The 17,838-nt window shown below is 31.5% G+C and overlaps 1 protein-coding gene and 1 long non-coding RNA gene across 7 annotated transcripts in view; one reads left to right on the top strand and one right to left on the bottom strand.

Moving 5' to 3' along the window:
• LOC127715706 (uncharacterized) overlaps nucleotides 1-17,838 on the bottom strand; it is a 235,243-nt gene that overhangs the window by 36,454 nt on the left and 180,951 nt on the right. The gene's annotated exons all lie outside the window — the stretch shown is intronic.
• LOC127715715 (uncharacterized) lies at nucleotides 11,880-15,086 on the top strand. Its single transcript, XR_007988565.1, has 2 exons — nucleotides 11,880-11,940; nucleotides 14,522-15,086. It is a non-coding gene; the product is annotated as an uncharacterized LOC127715715 (long non-coding RNA).

A 17,838-nucleotide genomic window follows, 5' to 3' on the forward strand; every position in this document is an offset into this window, starting at 1 on the left:
CAACGTTATTAAAGTATAAACTAATTGTATGCGATACATTTCCAAAATGGCAGCTTTCATTTGATTGCTCTTTTTTATTAGTTATTGATAAAAGTTAGTTTGAGGACCATCTGTAGTTGCAAATTGATCCAAAGGACTTTCAAAATGAAGGTCCCTTATAACCAGTATATCAGGTGAGATCTTTAAGCTTGGGTTTGTTAAATGGAATTCTAACTTCGAGTGAACCAGGAGGAGGGCCGTGAAATTGCACACGGCAAGCAGAATTGTCTATATTATCAATCGGTCGCAGTGAAAATGTGTTATTAATTTCAATCTATTCGTGATGTGAACATACACGTAACCTGTACATTCAAAATCTGTTGAGTGAGATAATAAACACTAGCACTTGTACATAGTAAACGACACCACTCTGTAAAATATTGGACAGATCTGAGACCGCAGGCGGCTAAACATTGATTGATACATTGTTTTAAAATGTCTTTCTTGATATAAGCAATGAATATCATAAGTAATATAATATAAATAACTACAGTAAGCAAACCAATTTTGTTTGAAATAAAAAAAAAACTCCTTAATTTTCATTCAAAAAAATGAAAATGATAATTGTTCCTAATTTAAAAACAAATAGCTAACGTCGATTGTAAATTGCAACATATTAAATTTTTCAAGTAATTTATATCTTAAGCCACGTCAAACTAATACCTTGTTCGTCGGTTTTTTTCTGCATGTTGTGAAAGGTCGACCAGAAAAAAGTACTTTTTTAAAAACCCGCGTCCAGGACGGAGCCGCGCTCGTCCGTCTCTAAATTTATGAAACAAAAAATGTGATCAGTTGTACGTTCGAAAGTTATGCCATACCGACATAAACAAAATGGCATTACAAACGATATAGATCTAACATTCACAACGTTGTTGTTAGAATTTCATCTACGAAATGTAGTATGATAATCATTCTTAAGGTAAGACATGATTGTAATATTTTTAGTTACAGTGGTAACGCAGGCAAACACATCAGTAGAATATGATTCGGGCAATTCTTTTACCAATTTGTTGGAAATGCTACGTGTAAAACAAACATCAAACTACGAATTACTACGATCCAGGAAATGTGACAGCAATTTCATGACCAGCTGCAACTTCACTCCCTTAAAGATCGTCGAACCAAAAACAGATGTATCCTCTTCTGCAAAGGCATACCCGGTCATTCCAGTTTAGCATCTGCTAATGAGGATCTGATAAACTCAACCGAGAAAAAACTTTTAGGACAACCAAAAACATGCATATGTATGGCCAACATTTCCTTAGACTGCGACAAAACCAGACACATTAAAATTCTGCCTCATACAAATACAATTATAAATTGGAACCTACTACCACTGGATATTCAGCAGAAGAACCAGCTAAAAATGTGACTTACCGAATTAGACTATTTACCGGATTTGTAACAACATAAGCAACACGACGGGTGCCACATGTGGAGCAGGATCTGCCTACCCTTCCGGAGCACCTGAGATCACCCCGAGTTTTTGTTGGGGTTCGTGTTGCCTAGTCTTTAGTTTTCTATGTTGTGTCATCTGTACTATTATTTGTTTGTTTGTCTTATTTTTTTGGCCATGGCGTTGTCAGTTTGTTTTCGATCTATGAGTTTGACTGTCCCTCTGGTATCTTTCGTCCCTCTTTTCTAAAACAGTGATATTTCAAGGGGTGTCTCACTAGGTGAATTACTGACTCACGCTTGGTGTAGTAATATCCTTGAATTATTCACTGCATACAACAAAGCAATGATGTCACCGAATTGAAAGGTTTTAATTTTGACAATATAACATGCATAACATGCATAATATTAAAAGAGAACCCAAAAGCTGATGGTACAGTACATGAAATGAAATGGCACCTCAATGGAAACTATTATATTGATTATTATTTTGTTTCTAGAATAAAGGTTTTTCCTTAAAAATTTGAAATTTATTTATATTTGCTAGTATCATTACAAAGTTATATTTAAATAAAATTGAAAATGGAAAGGGGAATATGTCAAAGAGACAACAACCTGAACAAAGAGCAGAAAACAGCCCAATACCACCAATGGGTCTTTAACACAAACTGGAAAATCCAGCACTTATATGTTGGCTACAGCTGACCCCTAAACAATAATGAATACTAGTTAAAAGCATGGAATTTGATAAGAATGTTACTAGTATGTGGTATTGAATTTAACAGATGAATCTGTCTCTACAGTTAACAAAATCTTCTAAAATAAGAATTTGTATGATTATCAATGAGACAACATTCAATCAAAGACCACATTTGTTGAAATTTGCAACTAGTTCACGGTATTGCTTTCAACTCAGAGCAATGTCCACATGCATATAATCACGTATATATATCCGGTATATAAATTTCATTATCATTGAATTCTACAAGAAAGCAATGACTTAAGTGGAATGTATTGAAATAATCCTTTTGTTTATCAAGTATATATCATCTGATGGGTTCATTTAAATAATGAATCGGTGTGGTTTTGTAGGACATTCCTTTATGAACTCTCAGCTTGCTATATGCAGAAATATTTTTGGTTGAAATATGCAAGCGTTAAACATGCATTTATGCTCTGCATACGTTATTTAAAGCAACTTACAATGCATCAACTTTAATTTACATTAAACATGACTGTGTGCTTGTTCAAATCGGTTGCACTTTTTCATGTTCAGCAGGATCATATTTATTTGATTACACATAGTTGTAGGTTTTGCTACAAGTTTACCATTTTATACTTGGAAATGTTTTGAAAAGATTAAACTGGATAATAGAGAAATGAAAAAAAATAGAGAAGCAAATTAAAGTAAGTACTGTATTACTGTCATGTAATGTTGTCATTTTAGTGGTATAAATAACATTGCCATAAAAACGCGAGGTTTGGCTAACCACAAAACCAGGTTCAATCCACCATTTTCTACATAATAAAATGCCTGTACCAAGTCAGGAATATGACAGTTGTTATTCATTCGTTTGATGTCTTTGAGCTTTTGATTTCACCATTTGATTATGGAATTTCCGTTTTGAATTTTCCTCGGAGTTCAGTATTTTTATGATTTTACTTTTTGATGAACCAGGGGTATGTCAAAGAACGTCTCGTCCTTTTCTAAAAAGGTTCATTGGAAGGTACAAATACCTTGTTGATAAATGTTTCGTAGCAACTTCACAAATAATACACGATGGTCTTGAAGTATAGATTCTGGATACTGACGATGTTCACATCTTAATAACTTGTTATAGTATTCTTTTATTTATCTTTATGAATATGTCTTTTACTGTTTAGTCTGTTTTTGGTGATATCCATTTGACTTGGTTCTGTACTTATACATCCCGTCATTGTGTTAGTGTTCTATGGTAAAACATCTTGTATTCGTGTCTTTTATTTTTGCTTATGTGATGTGTCTATTTGCTTTTTTGTGTTTTGTTTGTTATATGACGTGGCTATATATGTACTTATACATCCCGTCATTGTGCTATGGTATATTTTTTTTGTATTCTTGTCTTTCATTCATGGTTATGTGCTTTGTCTATATGCCTTTTATGTTCTTTGTTACATATTTGTTTGTGTTTATAATGATCAAGATTATAACACAATTTTGATATAATTATAATCCTTGTACCTTTGATAACTATTTGACTGCTGTACCCCTATTTTTGACATGTTTACCTATTATGTCTGTTTGTTTTGTTCACACATCGTTGTCAATATAATGGAATTTTATGCAACTGTCATACAAGTGAGAGGTTTAGCTATCTATAAAACCAGGTTTAACCCACCATTTTTTTAAAATGTCCTGTACCAAGTCAGTAAAATGGCAGTTGTTATCTTATAGTTCGTGGCTGTGTGTGTTGCATTGTCGTTTTTTGTTGCACTTCAGTGTTTCTGTTGTTTCGGTGTTTTTGTCTTATAGTGGATGTTTTTCCCTCGGTTTTAGTTAAAAACCCGGAATTGTTTTCTCTCAATCGATTTATGACTTTTGAACAGCGGTATACTACTGTTGCCTTTATTTAGTATAAGAACTAGGACCTGAAAGACGGGCGAAAGATACTAAAGGGACATGCAAACTCATAGATAGAAAATAAACTGACAACGCCATGCTATGAGATATATAACAATTTTATTTTAAATATTTCAAAAAATAATATCGCTCGCTAGTAAAAATTGCATTCGCCTGCCAGAAATCAAATTTCAGGACAAAAAACAAATTGAAAATTTCACTCTCTCACTACCCTTTTTCACAGGAAAGTGTCCGAAGAACTTGAATTGAATTTGGTGTGGCTTTAAAGAAAGTGTTTAAGTTCTAGCCGTTTTAAAATTCAACAGACTTTGTACTTACTTATCAGATGGTAGCAGAAGCAGGGAACATATAGAGTGCCAGCATGTCCTCTTTTTACTCAAAATACAGAACCAAATTAATCAGTACTTTTCATATTTCAAGCTGGTTTGTGTAACAAAAATGTTTGATAGCTCCAACGAAAACTGACCACTTTATTATGAAAATTATATAGATGTATCCGAAATCAGTAAATTTGTTAATTCGGGATAGATTGTATAATACAAATGGCAGTAATATTTGAACACAATGACTACATTATTATGTCTGCATCATTTTAGAGAAACATAATTTTCTCTCGACATTCAAAATATTGAACCAACACCTAAAATCATCAGTTTTCATATTTCGACATGGTTTGTAAAATAAAACTACTTATTCGCACCATCCAACACTGAAAAGATGAATCTGCCAAAATTGACTATCATAAACAAATAGGTTTTTCCTATGCGTTGAAAACCCTTTAATATGCCTTCAAATAGAAAAAAAAACCTTTCCTTGCTTTGATGATACCAGCATGTATTTATGTCAATCCAAAACTGCGACATGTATGGCCATTTTTTTATCTATTATAATGGGATATAAAATAAAAAAAGAAATTTCAATGTGGTGTAGTAGTTTGCTGTACTGGAAAATATAGCAATACGATTATCATTTTCATAACGTAAGATTAGGTCTAATATGAAAAGTCTTAAGCGCGGTAATCTGTCAAAGTGAGCTGCCCTATTATCAGGAACAGTAAAACTTTTACCTTTTTACTTGTCTGTTATAGAGCAGACTACTCCTCATTACTAAAGGCAGACTTGTCCTCAGAACTTGTCAAAACCAGACTTGTTCATAGGTCTGGTCGTATGCACACCTTTCAATAGGTCTGGTCGTTTGCACACTTTTCAATAGGTCTGTAGCAGTACTTAAAATGAAGACATAAGTCTGGTCTACTTACGACGAGGTAATTTGGCTTGTCTTCTAAAGTTAACTTGTAAAGCAGTTAACAAGTTGCTTCAAGTTAACTTTTATACGGGTTAAGACTGCGCACATTTGTATTAACACGTAATTACTGTTGCCTAAAAACTGCCGACGAAAAAAACCAGGCCGTATAGACTACAGAGAAAACTAAAGATTTGGCAACACAAACTTGATGTTTTTCGAAAGATAGGCTTTTATTACATCACCAGCTCTGTGTAGGCCCGACAAAATTAAAAAATACATTTACATTCATCCGTGATACGTTTATTTACATTTTTCATTATAAAAGTTATTCCATTTTTTTTTAAATATGGTTATTGTATATGTCTTTGAAATGGTTATATATAGATAAATGGTAATAAAACATTAAAACCAAAATTGCAAACAAAAAAATGATGAACCCGGTTTTAAAGGTTATAACCTCATTTTTTCTGAAGGTAATAAAACATCATAGACAATTAAAAAAAGGTTATCTCAGACAAAGTCAAAAGTCTCTATGAGGAATATAACATCAAAACACCACTACATTTTCATATTCATAATCGTGGTTCTGAGAACGTCTGCATATTTAGGAGGAAATTTTTCCATTCTTTGTTCTCTTTGACCCCATTTAATTCTTGGATTTTCACCTCGTACCAAGTTGATTATAAGGAAATTTTCGCCACTACCAACAATAAATTTCAGATATTCCTGGCGATCTTGAACATATATATGTAGTTTAAGGTTTTTCAGTCTTTCTTCGCCAACTATATCTACTATTTCATTTCTTAACAATTGCAAAATTCTGTTTGCACCCTCTTCGTTTTTCATCACCATCAAAAATTTGTGAATGGCCTCATCAGGGGTTTTCCCTTCCACAACAATTGGCTTAATCTCTGTGGAATCGGATCCACCCTAAAAAGAAAAAAAAAAGTATAGCATTTAATATCAATACAATGATGAGTGTATCATATAAAAAAAATGTTCAGACAAATGTCCAATTCTTCTAATAACAGTTACATATTTAGAGTCTGTGCGATTGACAAATTTAATAGGACTGTCAAAGATAAATCTTTTTTAAATGTCCTTCAGTTTTCTCTAATCTTAATACTTTTTACTTTATATTGTTCCGCCTTTTACTTTGAAAAGGGTTTTAAGACTTTGACTTCGTCAAAATAAGAACATACATATACGGTAATTAAGAATATGTGGATAACTTTTAACCTTTTTCAATCGTGTGTAATTATATATCAGCTCGCTTTAAAATAGTAAAATGTTGCTTCACTCTTTCTAACCTTCATTTTCCAGTGAAGCTTTTAAAAATATTTCATGCCTGAAAAAACTGCGCATCAATTTATTTGAAACCTTGATATTTCTCATCAGTACATAAATCTCAATAGAACAAGATACACAAAATATGTCCAGATGGAACATGTTTTTGAACACTCAACTATCGCATAACCAGGGACAGTAGTGTTTCAGTACAAATTAAAAAACACTACAAAAATTAGTTTTAAATAGCCAAACTCAATAGATAAGTATACGTACGTACGAATCACAAACAAATAATCAACTGACCAAAAAACAAATCACATAAAATACCTGTTAAATTAAAAGCGATGCGCTTAAAAAAAGTATTTTACACATATTATTTTTAGTTATTTATTAATTTGGTATTTTGATTTTTGATTGTTTAGATTAACGATTTGTTATAAACAGAGTCAAAACAAAGAAATTTCAGGTATTCGGGAAATCTATGTCCGGTGCAATCGTTATCACCTTACACGGGTATTCACACTTTACATCATAGATTATGTAATATACCTGGCGATACTCAACTTTGAAAGTTCAGTAAGGGCCATACTGGACCCAGAATATTAAGTCCTTTGCTTTTAAAATGACAAATATTTAAATTTGACGAAAGGACACGTTAGAAAGTAAAACATTACCATTTGTTAACAACTTTTTTTATGAAGCGTTAAAATTTACAATCCAAAAGGCCTCAGGTAGAGATGTTAATATACATTTGCTTGTGTTTGCTCATGCATACATTTTCCACTATATTGTTATATCTTAAATACAGTTGTTAATATTTGATGTATACCTTGTACATGTAATATGGAGTTTTAATAGGCTGTGTCTGTTGCTTACTCTTTTTCCTATCTTTATAATTACATTACATGAATGTTTCATTACAATACGTTATTTTGATTGGCTGACAGCAATCTCGCGTCGTTCTGAAATTAACATTCATATCAAAATAAATTGTAACCATCATTATGACATGAGGTTCCACAATAAAGTGCACGGGTAAAGAAAAGAAAAACTTGATATAGAAATCATGTTTTCATGATCCGAGATAAACAAATGTAATTATAAGTATTAAATGTTTCTTTTAGTAATTTTATAGGGTTGTAATAGCGTTGACCGTGCGCACATTTATAGAATGAAGCGCTTCCGCGCTTCATACAAAATGTACTTCGGTCAACGATTTTACACCGCAATAAATTTACAAAAAGAAGCATTCAATTCTTAAAGGAATAAGATATGTTTAAAATCAAGTAAAGATTTTGTTGAAATTTGACAAAAACGTAAGGATTTAATTTTCAAGAGTCGGATATGTAAATTTTATAGCTAACAAAACGTTAAAAGATCTTTAATTTCTGTCGACGAATGCGCTCTTTGCGCTAGTGTCAAAGATTATTTAGGTCTCCAAATTCTTAAACATACAATCTTTTGTATCGACTTAAAGTTCCTTCGTTTTGCGTTTTGAGCTCTTACTCAGAAATTATTATCATATTATTATCATAACTATCAAAATATTCCAAATATGCCAAACTGCTTGCAAGCTCTTTTCTTGCCGTAATTGTCATTTTTTTAGAAGAACTTCGTATGAACCGAATGAAATAGACTTGACATTTAATTAGTTTGTACTTTTTATCTGTCCGAAATAATCATGCTATAAATTGAAATTGTATCGTGTTTCTTAGATTTGTAACATACTTGTCATGTTTTATTATACTTATCTATTCAAATTTTGTGAGTTTGTAAACTTAGAATTTATGTTCACCAAGTTTTAATGGTTAAACAGCAATATGTGCAATAAAAAATAAATTAGAGTGTTAAAAAAAAGAATTTATGCTTATATAATAAAATTGTGAAACGGGAATTTATAACTCAAAATTAGGGAGTATTTCTCAGTAACCAATAACAAATAATACAGAATCTAAATTCGCTACATCCTATAATAAAAACCAGGAAAAAAACAGTTATGCGTGAAATTAATACTTTACTACAATATATTTTAGAGTTGAAGCCAATAATGGCCTCGGCAACTTTCAAGGAAGCATGTTTATAATATCCAAAGCAACCGTCATTTTACAAATGTTTGAAAACACGGAAGTCTTTTCTCAAGAAATTATGTCATGTTTTCCAAATTTGAAAATATACACACCGGAGAAAACAATTAGTTATACTCAGTCATCATGTGCATACAATTCACCTGCATTGCGTAAATCAATGGCTATCCTAATGCAAGTTAAACAACACTACTTTTTTTTTATTCTGTGTCATTCATTTGCAAGGATGTTATGAAAAAAGTAAAACATCAAAAATACCGAACTGCATGAAAAATTCAAAACAGAAAGTACCTTAACAATGGCAAAATCAAAAGCTCAAACACATCAAAACGAATGTAAAACAACTGTCATATTCCTGACTTGGTATAGACATTTTCTTATGCAGAAATTGGTGGATTTAAAATGGTTTTATAGCTATCTAAACCTCTTAGCATGACAGTCGCATGTATAAAACCATCAATGCGATGCAATAGAACAATTCTATTGTTTTGCTATAAGGAATACATAAATCATCTTTCGTTCCGAACCCTGCAAGCTGGTTTTCTCCTCCTGTTTTGTAGTTTGATGAAACAGATAAACTACCTGTGTCCAATCATTTCCTATCTTATTTTAAAAAAGATAACGAAGAGTACCACATAAAAATCATTGTATCAATCAATTTGTATATTTTTTTGTCAAAATTTTTTAGCATAAGCACGAAATTTAGATTTTCCATACTAATCTTCATTCCATGTTTAGCATAGGCCAAATTTCAGTCCTCAATTTCAGGGCTTATTATGAAAGCACTGATGACGACAAGATATTAAACACTCTACATATTAAATATTCAAAATCCATCGCTGTAAAATTGCTTTTTTGTTTGCCTGTATTCATCTTTCAAAACGTTGAATGATGTTCCTTGGGGGATTCATTTCGAAAAAGTAGAAAATATATTATTAGATATATCTAGCATAATAGAAGATAGAAACTATAAAAATGATGCATTATTGAAAAGTTTACACCAAAAACACTTCTTTTTATCTACATATTGACCTTTTCCATAAAATGTGCAAACACGATCAGAGATTTCAAATTTTAGATAGGTATTTCAGAAAAGAATATTTATCGCGACATGCATTCTTGTGTTTATTTTAATCAATAATTGCAAAAAGTAAGAGCAAATATATACAAAAAACAAGAGTTCTTTTAAGTCAATATCGGTTATAAAGGATTTAAAAAATGATGTTTCGTAACATTACCTATGTTCTTATCGTTGTGACTCAGCTCGTTTCCCAAACAGAATGGGCCTCGGCGATTTATTGTTGTATTCTGGTTCCATTCTATATTTAAAATCAAATTTACTTATGAACTGCTTTAACATTGTTTTTGTATTACAGTATTTTTTTTTTTGCCATTCATTCCTGTGCAATTTGTACTGTTATAATATATGTCCATATTTTAAAAACGTGACTGATCTAAATAGACAATATAAACCAATAACCAATCACAAATGATCTGGATTTACCCAAGAAACCTCCTAGATGTGAAACAGCTAGAAATTACTTTTCTGTTTATGTAATATTCAAATCAAGTCTGAAAAAATAAGCATAAAAATGCCAAAACAAACCCCGAAAATAATTCAAATAAAAAAAAATGCAATTGTATCTTAAGTCAAATCATTAAACAGGGACGCAAAGAAAATAAAAATGATAAAAACAGATAAATTTTTAAATATAATTGGTAATGAGAGATTTAAGAAATAAACGTGATACCGTTCAAATAAGTTTGGTTCTATACATTTATATAATGATAACGCTTGATATGAATTACTATTTAAACAACAATATTTGAATGTTTCTGTTGTCGACTTGTGTTTATAGAATTCATTCTGTCGTTGATTGCCGAAAACCAACCCATTCGTTTGATATCCCTCCCTGTATTTATACTTTTAAAAGAGGGACGAAAGATACCAGAGGGAGAGTCAAACTCATAGATCGAAAACAAACTGACAACGCCATGGCCAAAAATAAAAAGACAAACAGACAAATAATAGTACAGATGACACAACATAGAAAACTAAAGACAAAGCAACACGAATCCCACCAAAAACTGGGGGTGATCTCAGGTGCTCCGGAAGGGTAAGCAGATCCCTCTCCACATGTGGCACCCGTCGTGTTGCTTATGTTATTACAATAAATAGTCTAATTCGGTAAGTCACATTCGTGAAAAGGGAAGGGTATTGTAGTTACTCGTGATGGCGTCCGTAAAATTTACGAAGGGATGATTTCAACTTCGCCATTTGGAACTCTTGGTTTAATAGCTTCCTTGTGAGCAGCAATTCACTATCAAGGAAATCATGATAGGAAACACAAGCCCGGGAAAATCGTATCAATTGGGAGATATATACTCCGTATGCAGGCGCTGCTGGAATGTTGCTACATAGAAATGGAAAGTTCACAATTGGGAAGCTGAAATCATCTCTTTTGTCGTAAAGTTTTGTTTTCAACCGACCCTCATTGTCAAATTCTAGATGTAAGTCAAGATATGAGGCAGACTTTACTGTATCTGTAGTATCCTTTATCTCTTGTTCGATGGGATCGATTCGTTCAACATAGTCACCAAATTTTGTATTATTTAGTGAGAGAACATCAAATTAGATTTAGTTTTATTTTCCGTTGAAGTATTATTTTTAGCCTTTCTTCTCTATTTTTTTTTTTGTTGCTGTTGTTAAACGTTGTTATCATAATGAAATGTGAAATACTTTATTTTATTCGTATTTGAAACCATCAATGCGCGAAAAATATTATTGCCGACTTTTTGAAATATTGAGTGTCTTGAATTTGAACAATTATGAGTTTTTTTTAAAGTAATAATAATATGATCAACATGAAATTATTAAATGTTAAACAATCACAAAAAACTCACCATATTCCTCTAAATTTCTTTAATCCAAAAGTACTAAACAGTTTCTTTTGCTGCAATAGAAATGAAACTTTCATTATCAAATATTTAAACATTAAAACTACACAGATATAAGAATTATTTAAGAAATATATTTCAAAAATATACTTACAAAGACGTGTTTATCACAGATTTTTTACTTTAACGTGTACATTTGCATGTAAAAGATTTCTATGGTTAGGATTGCGCATGACATAATCAATGTAATCCATGATAATTTTCCAATGATATTGGATAGCCAATAAGGAAGTTCTTTGTTTCTAATTTACGAAATCATTACTCATACATACTTAAGTCTTCATCGGACGTACGAATGCTGACAAAGAGGTAAGATTGATAATTATTCATATAAGTTTTAAAGCAGGAGAGAAATAATAAAACATACATTTTTCATGAAAAACTGCGTTTACAATTAAGACTTTCTTACGTTGACTAATAAGTATATTATATATATTTGTTTTTCATTGGTATTTCACTTATTTTATTTTATGTATTTTCAGTACTATGGAAATGTCATGTTCCCTAACGCAATGTTTGAAATATACGTATCAGAATTCATTATCAATATATTTAGTCATTTTTTTTTAAGTACCATTTTAAGAATTTTAACATAAAAGTTAAAAGTTTATAAAAAAATAGAATGAACATGAGAAACAAAATATTTGACAACGTGTATTTAACTTCAAAACGTATTAAAATTTATAATATTTGCATACAAACTTTTATCAAATATTGTTTTCAATCGACTATTATTACTATGCAAACATACTTACTGGTATGTGTTTGACTTTGAAAAAAACTTTGCAGGCTAATGTGTAAGTTGCCGAACGTTTTGCAACAAACCCATAATCCAATCCTTATTTCAATCATTTATAGTATATATCATTTTTATATGCTTGATACACACAAATAGATTCGAAGTGCAAAACATCTGAACATATATATGATACGAAGAAGCAGTTTAAAAATCGTATAAACAATTTTTATTTTCAGTATTGATATGATTATAATTATTCATACATGTATTGTTATAATCATTATTGTCATTGGTTTTTTATTATTATTATAATTATTATTATTATTGTTATTATTATTATTATTATTATTAATTCATTTTAATTATTAATATCATTATTTTATTTTCATTATTAATATTATCATTACTACTATTACTATTACTTATTTATTACTACTATTCTTACTATCATTATTATTATTATATTATTACTATTGTTATTATTATTATTATTATTATTATTATTATTATTATTATTATTACTATTTTTATTGATTTCGTTAAAGACGAATTGTTTGACTTTTAACTCTCAGATATATATTTACTGAACGAAAATGAACTCGTTTGACATTTAAATTGAGAGAATTGAAATTGATAGAGATACGTCAAAAGGTCAAACTGGCATTCCAATTGAAAATATCACGTTATGAATTTGATTCAGTGGTATTGCATTTTTGGATTCACTTTCAACAGAACCGACCAAACAAAAACAAAGAATGATAGCCGAGGATATTTTCAAATTTTGGATACTCGAAAAACAGAATTACTCTTTATCATCTATGTTGTGTTTTGTTTACTGTTATTTGTCTTTTGTATTTTGTATTTTTTTTTGTTTTTTTTTGTTTTTGCAATGGCGTAGTTTATTTGTTTTCGACTTCCGTGTTTGAATGCAATTCCTTTACTAATAGGAACCTTAAAATTTAGTCAAAATTATCGAGGGCTGAACTTTTTATGAAGAAGTAAAAACCAGAATTTCACAATAACTTCTTAATTTATCGACCGACAATTTAAAAAGGTTAGTTATTGTTAACAATCATGTTGGTACCGAAGTAATGCCAACTTAGTTGATGTTTCAATCGGTGGCAATCGTTCCTAATTTGTAAAACAAAAACATTCTCCTAGCATCAAATGTGAATGTATCATATTGATAGAAAATGAAGTATATTATTATTTATATAATCAATGTTTAATATAGATTCAGACGTTTTGTCTTCACTTTTTTATATTGAAATTGGCGAATCATATTAAACATGAGACAAGGAAGCGCTTCTTGCTTATTACTTGATTCGTCACTTTGTTTCATTTTTGAAAAAATAAAATAAATTATTACATTGGTCACGATGAATTACCGAGATTTCCCAGTGAAATGAAAACCGGGAATTGCATTCCTCAGTCAGAGGAATGTCAAAGATCAAATATATGCATTCAGTGTTTTATTCAATACTAGTTTCTGTTTTAATGTCTTTTTGATCGAGTTACAATGTTAGCTATTTCCATTTTAATGTGATAGTGTGTTTTTTTCTGTTGTAATGTTACACTGGTTTATATAATTAGCTATCTATAAAATCAGGTTTATCCACCATTTTCTACATAAGAAAATGCATATACCAAGTCAGGAATATGACATATATTATTCATTCATTTGATGTGTTTGAGCTTTTGATTGTGCCATTTCCTTATGGACTCTTCGTTAAGAATTTTCCACGAAATTCTGTATTTTTTTTATTTTACTTTCTACTGTCTCAGGTTAGGACGAAGGTTGGCGCCTGTTAAAATGTTTTAAACCGCTGAATTTTAATGCACCTGTTCAAAATCAGGAGCCTGTTGTTCAATGTTTGTCAATTGTTGATGTGGCTCATAAGTGTTTCTTGTGTCTCGTTTGTTATAGCTTGTTGTTCTGTGTGAGCGAAGACTCTGGGTTGGAGGCCGTACTTTGACCTATAGTTGTTAACTTTTTATACATTGTGACTTGAATGAAGAGTTGTCTCATTGGCACTCATACCACATTTTCTTAATTATAATTAAAATTTTAACACTTTCATCAATCATCAACTGCAAGAAAGAGACATGTGGTGCTATTCTGTTTCACATGTGTCTTCATTTCTTTTACAGAATGTGTTTGCAATGGTTAATAAAGAAATCACAAGCATGTTTTAACTGCTTGTGTTTTCTTTTCAGAAGTTGTTATAACTGGTTCTGTGGTAATTACAACTCAGTAAACGGCGATATGGATTTACAGAAACACTGCGAAAAGGTCAACGTAGCTATAATACGGGATTCAATGAAGAATATTCATAGGAGGTATATGTTGCAAGTCGTTGATGCAACCTGTGCTATCATCCATCAGATTGATTGTAACCATAGTTACCTACTTAGCAATCTTACACTCAACGTGTATTATAAAACGAAGTTCTACCAGTTCAGAAGTGGTACCGGAGAACACATCGTCATTGTTAATTATGCAAACAAAACAATTTCTTGCAACTGTATTAACTGTCCATCTGAAGTCAAAAGCATTGTAAAAAACACATATAGCATTTAAAAGGATTCTTATAATCTACGAGGAAACACTTTAATGTTTATGTACGTCAACAAAACAGTTTAGGTTTCTTTAAAAACAAATGCTGCTGAATGGGTAATACATAGTTTATATGAATAAATTTTCAATTGAATAAAAGTTTTTGTTTTTTAATAATGAGTAACTGATTGATAGCAGCAACTTTGGTTTCATCACTTGCAATGTATATATATGTGCTATAATAAATTATTCAACAGAAAAAATATTGAATATTATTACATTATTTCGTTCTACAAATCACAGTTCTTTATTCTTTTCCAAGGCCAAAATAATTTCTATCGATTATCGTGTAATGTTTTAATGTCGGCAAGAGAGGTAACAAAACATATTAAAGAACATTTTCCAGACATGAGAACGTTGTCAATATTCATCAAAACTACTTAAACAAACAGTAGTTTACTCTTCGTGATGTCTCTATTAAGGACAAGATGACATTTATACAAAATCCGTCAGGTATTCGTCACAGTCACATGACACTTTATTCATTTACCCTTTCAAAACTTCATGTTCCGTAGAACTTATGTTTAGAAACCACTGTTAAAAACCCCAATTCAAACCAATATAAACTTACAGGTATTATTTCGGACAATGCCAGTCACTTACTTTTCAAACCATTTTGCATTTAATCTTTGCCAAAGAAGATCCCGATGCCATCAACAGGGGCAATATCCTTCATCATAAATCATTTTACTCGAGAGAAAAAAAAGCCTCCCTATCATTTTTTACACATGCACGAAACCAATTGCAACTAACATTTTCAATTACAAAAAAAGGGATCTCTATATTGACGACTTCAAGTCAAAACCTCATAGTTGCATATGTGCTAGTTCCCCATTAATATGTAATCCGACTGGCAACGCTAGTACTTGTTACCTTTACATTGGCAGTAACTCTTCTCTGCGAAATGGGGCCACTACTGTAATCACTAGCCAGTCAACACTGAGTCGAACCCCGATCGTACAGGTGCACTCGACTCCAATTTTAATTGACTAGGATTGTCAGTTTTCCTATCGAGGGTCGTTGGTTTTTCCCGGCACTCCGGCTTTCTCCACCAATAAAAACTGGCCGCGACGAAATAGCCCGGAAGTGGCGCTGAAAGTGGCGTTAAAACACCAACAATCAATCAATCAATCTCTGCGAAATGTGTTATCCAAAATATCCAAATGTTCGAAATATTGTTAGCCTAAATCCATCAATTTGAAACACAACTTCATAATACCGATTGATTCAGTCGCTGATTATGCCAGGCAGTTCGTTAAACGCAATACAGAAGACATAGATACTCTTTCCGAATGGATTAAGGCCCTGATATTGTTGATCCAACACAGAATTAAACAACGGAATGGGTCTATGAATAATCATTCTACATCAATCTTTAAATAACCGATTGTTGCAAAATACCTGTCCTACCTCCATAAAAAATACTGTGTTGTTCTTTCAGAAAACAAAACGAAAAACCCAAAACAACACGAAATCCTGGATCATCATAGGTCTGTTCTAATAATTTTTGTGATTTAAAACAAAGATGAAAAACTGGCTATTTCCGTCACTGATACATAAACTACATAAGTGTCCTTACAAACAATGGTTTATTGCTGGGTCATCCAAGTGTTCTACGCCACCTCTTTCTAAAATATGACCACCAAATTGTATCAGCAATCAAAGCTAGGCTTCACAATTATTGTAAAACTACCTATTTTTAGAGGTGGCGTGAATCAGATATGGATACCCAAATTCAAGAGATCTTTCAGAGTCCATACAATCTAAGACTTCTTTACCTTGCAATAGTATTAAAACATTTAATTTTTCTGCATTTACATAAGAATCCCTTGTTCTAAACTAAAAAAAAAACAAATTGACAGAGTTGGTTCTGCTTTGTTTCATGGAAACGAATGGATAACGTAGATACAAGTGTCTTGTCTTTGGGAGGAATACATCGTACTTTGTAAAAAAAATCACCCTGATTCAAACATACAATTCTCTGAACTTACATTATCAAGATTGTTAATTTTTTGGTTGACAACTTATTTGCAGCGTTTGAAGGATGTTTTTTTTTTAAAAACAATTGGCATTTCCATTAGAACCAACGGTAATCCTACCTTTGCCGACTTTGTTGCTTTATTCATATGAGTTTGTTAGCAGTATCATTTAACTTTAATTTCCGCTGTAAAGATAATGATCTATCACTAAATAATTCAAAGTTTTGTGTCTATGTTGAACACATCTATCCAATCGTTCGTCAGAAAAATGATACAACAGATACCGATAAGTCTGCCTCAGACATTGACTTAAATCTAGAAATTCGTAATGAGGTTGGGTTTGCAAAAAAATAACCTATGCGGTATGGACTTTGCTCATTGTTGAAGGCCCTTTGTTGACCCGTAGTTGTAAATGTCTGTGTCATGTAGTCTCTTGTGAATAAGTGTCTCATTGGCAATCATACCACATCTTCCTTTTTATACTTTCGACCAAAAAGATGATTACAGAATCAAAATTGTAAACTTTCCATTTATATGTAGCAATATCCAGCAGAGCCTGCCTACGGACTATAATCTCGCAGTCGAAACGATATTCAAGGGCTTGTATTATGATGTCCTTGATAGAAGAATTCTGTTAATAAGGAATGAAGCTATTGAACCAAGAGTTCTAGGTGGTGAAATGAAATTATCCTTTCATACATTTAACGGAGTTAGTTGACCGTTTCACAGATGACGACATGTATGTTTCAATCGTCGTAACTACACGTGCCACATGTGGAGTAGGATCAGCCTACCCTTCCGGAGCACCAGAAATCGTCAGCAGTTTTTGTGGGTTTGTGTTGTCCAGTCGTTAGTTTTCTATGTTGTGTTTT

Source organism: Mytilus californianus, unplaced genomic scaffold, assembly GCF_021869535.1.
Source record: "Mytilus californianus isolate M0D057914Y unplaced genomic scaffold, xbMytCali1.0.p SCAF_9, whole genome shotgun sequence".
Lineage (NCBI taxonomy): Eukaryota > Metazoa > Mollusca > Bivalvia > Mytilida > Mytilidae > Mytilus > Mytilus californianus.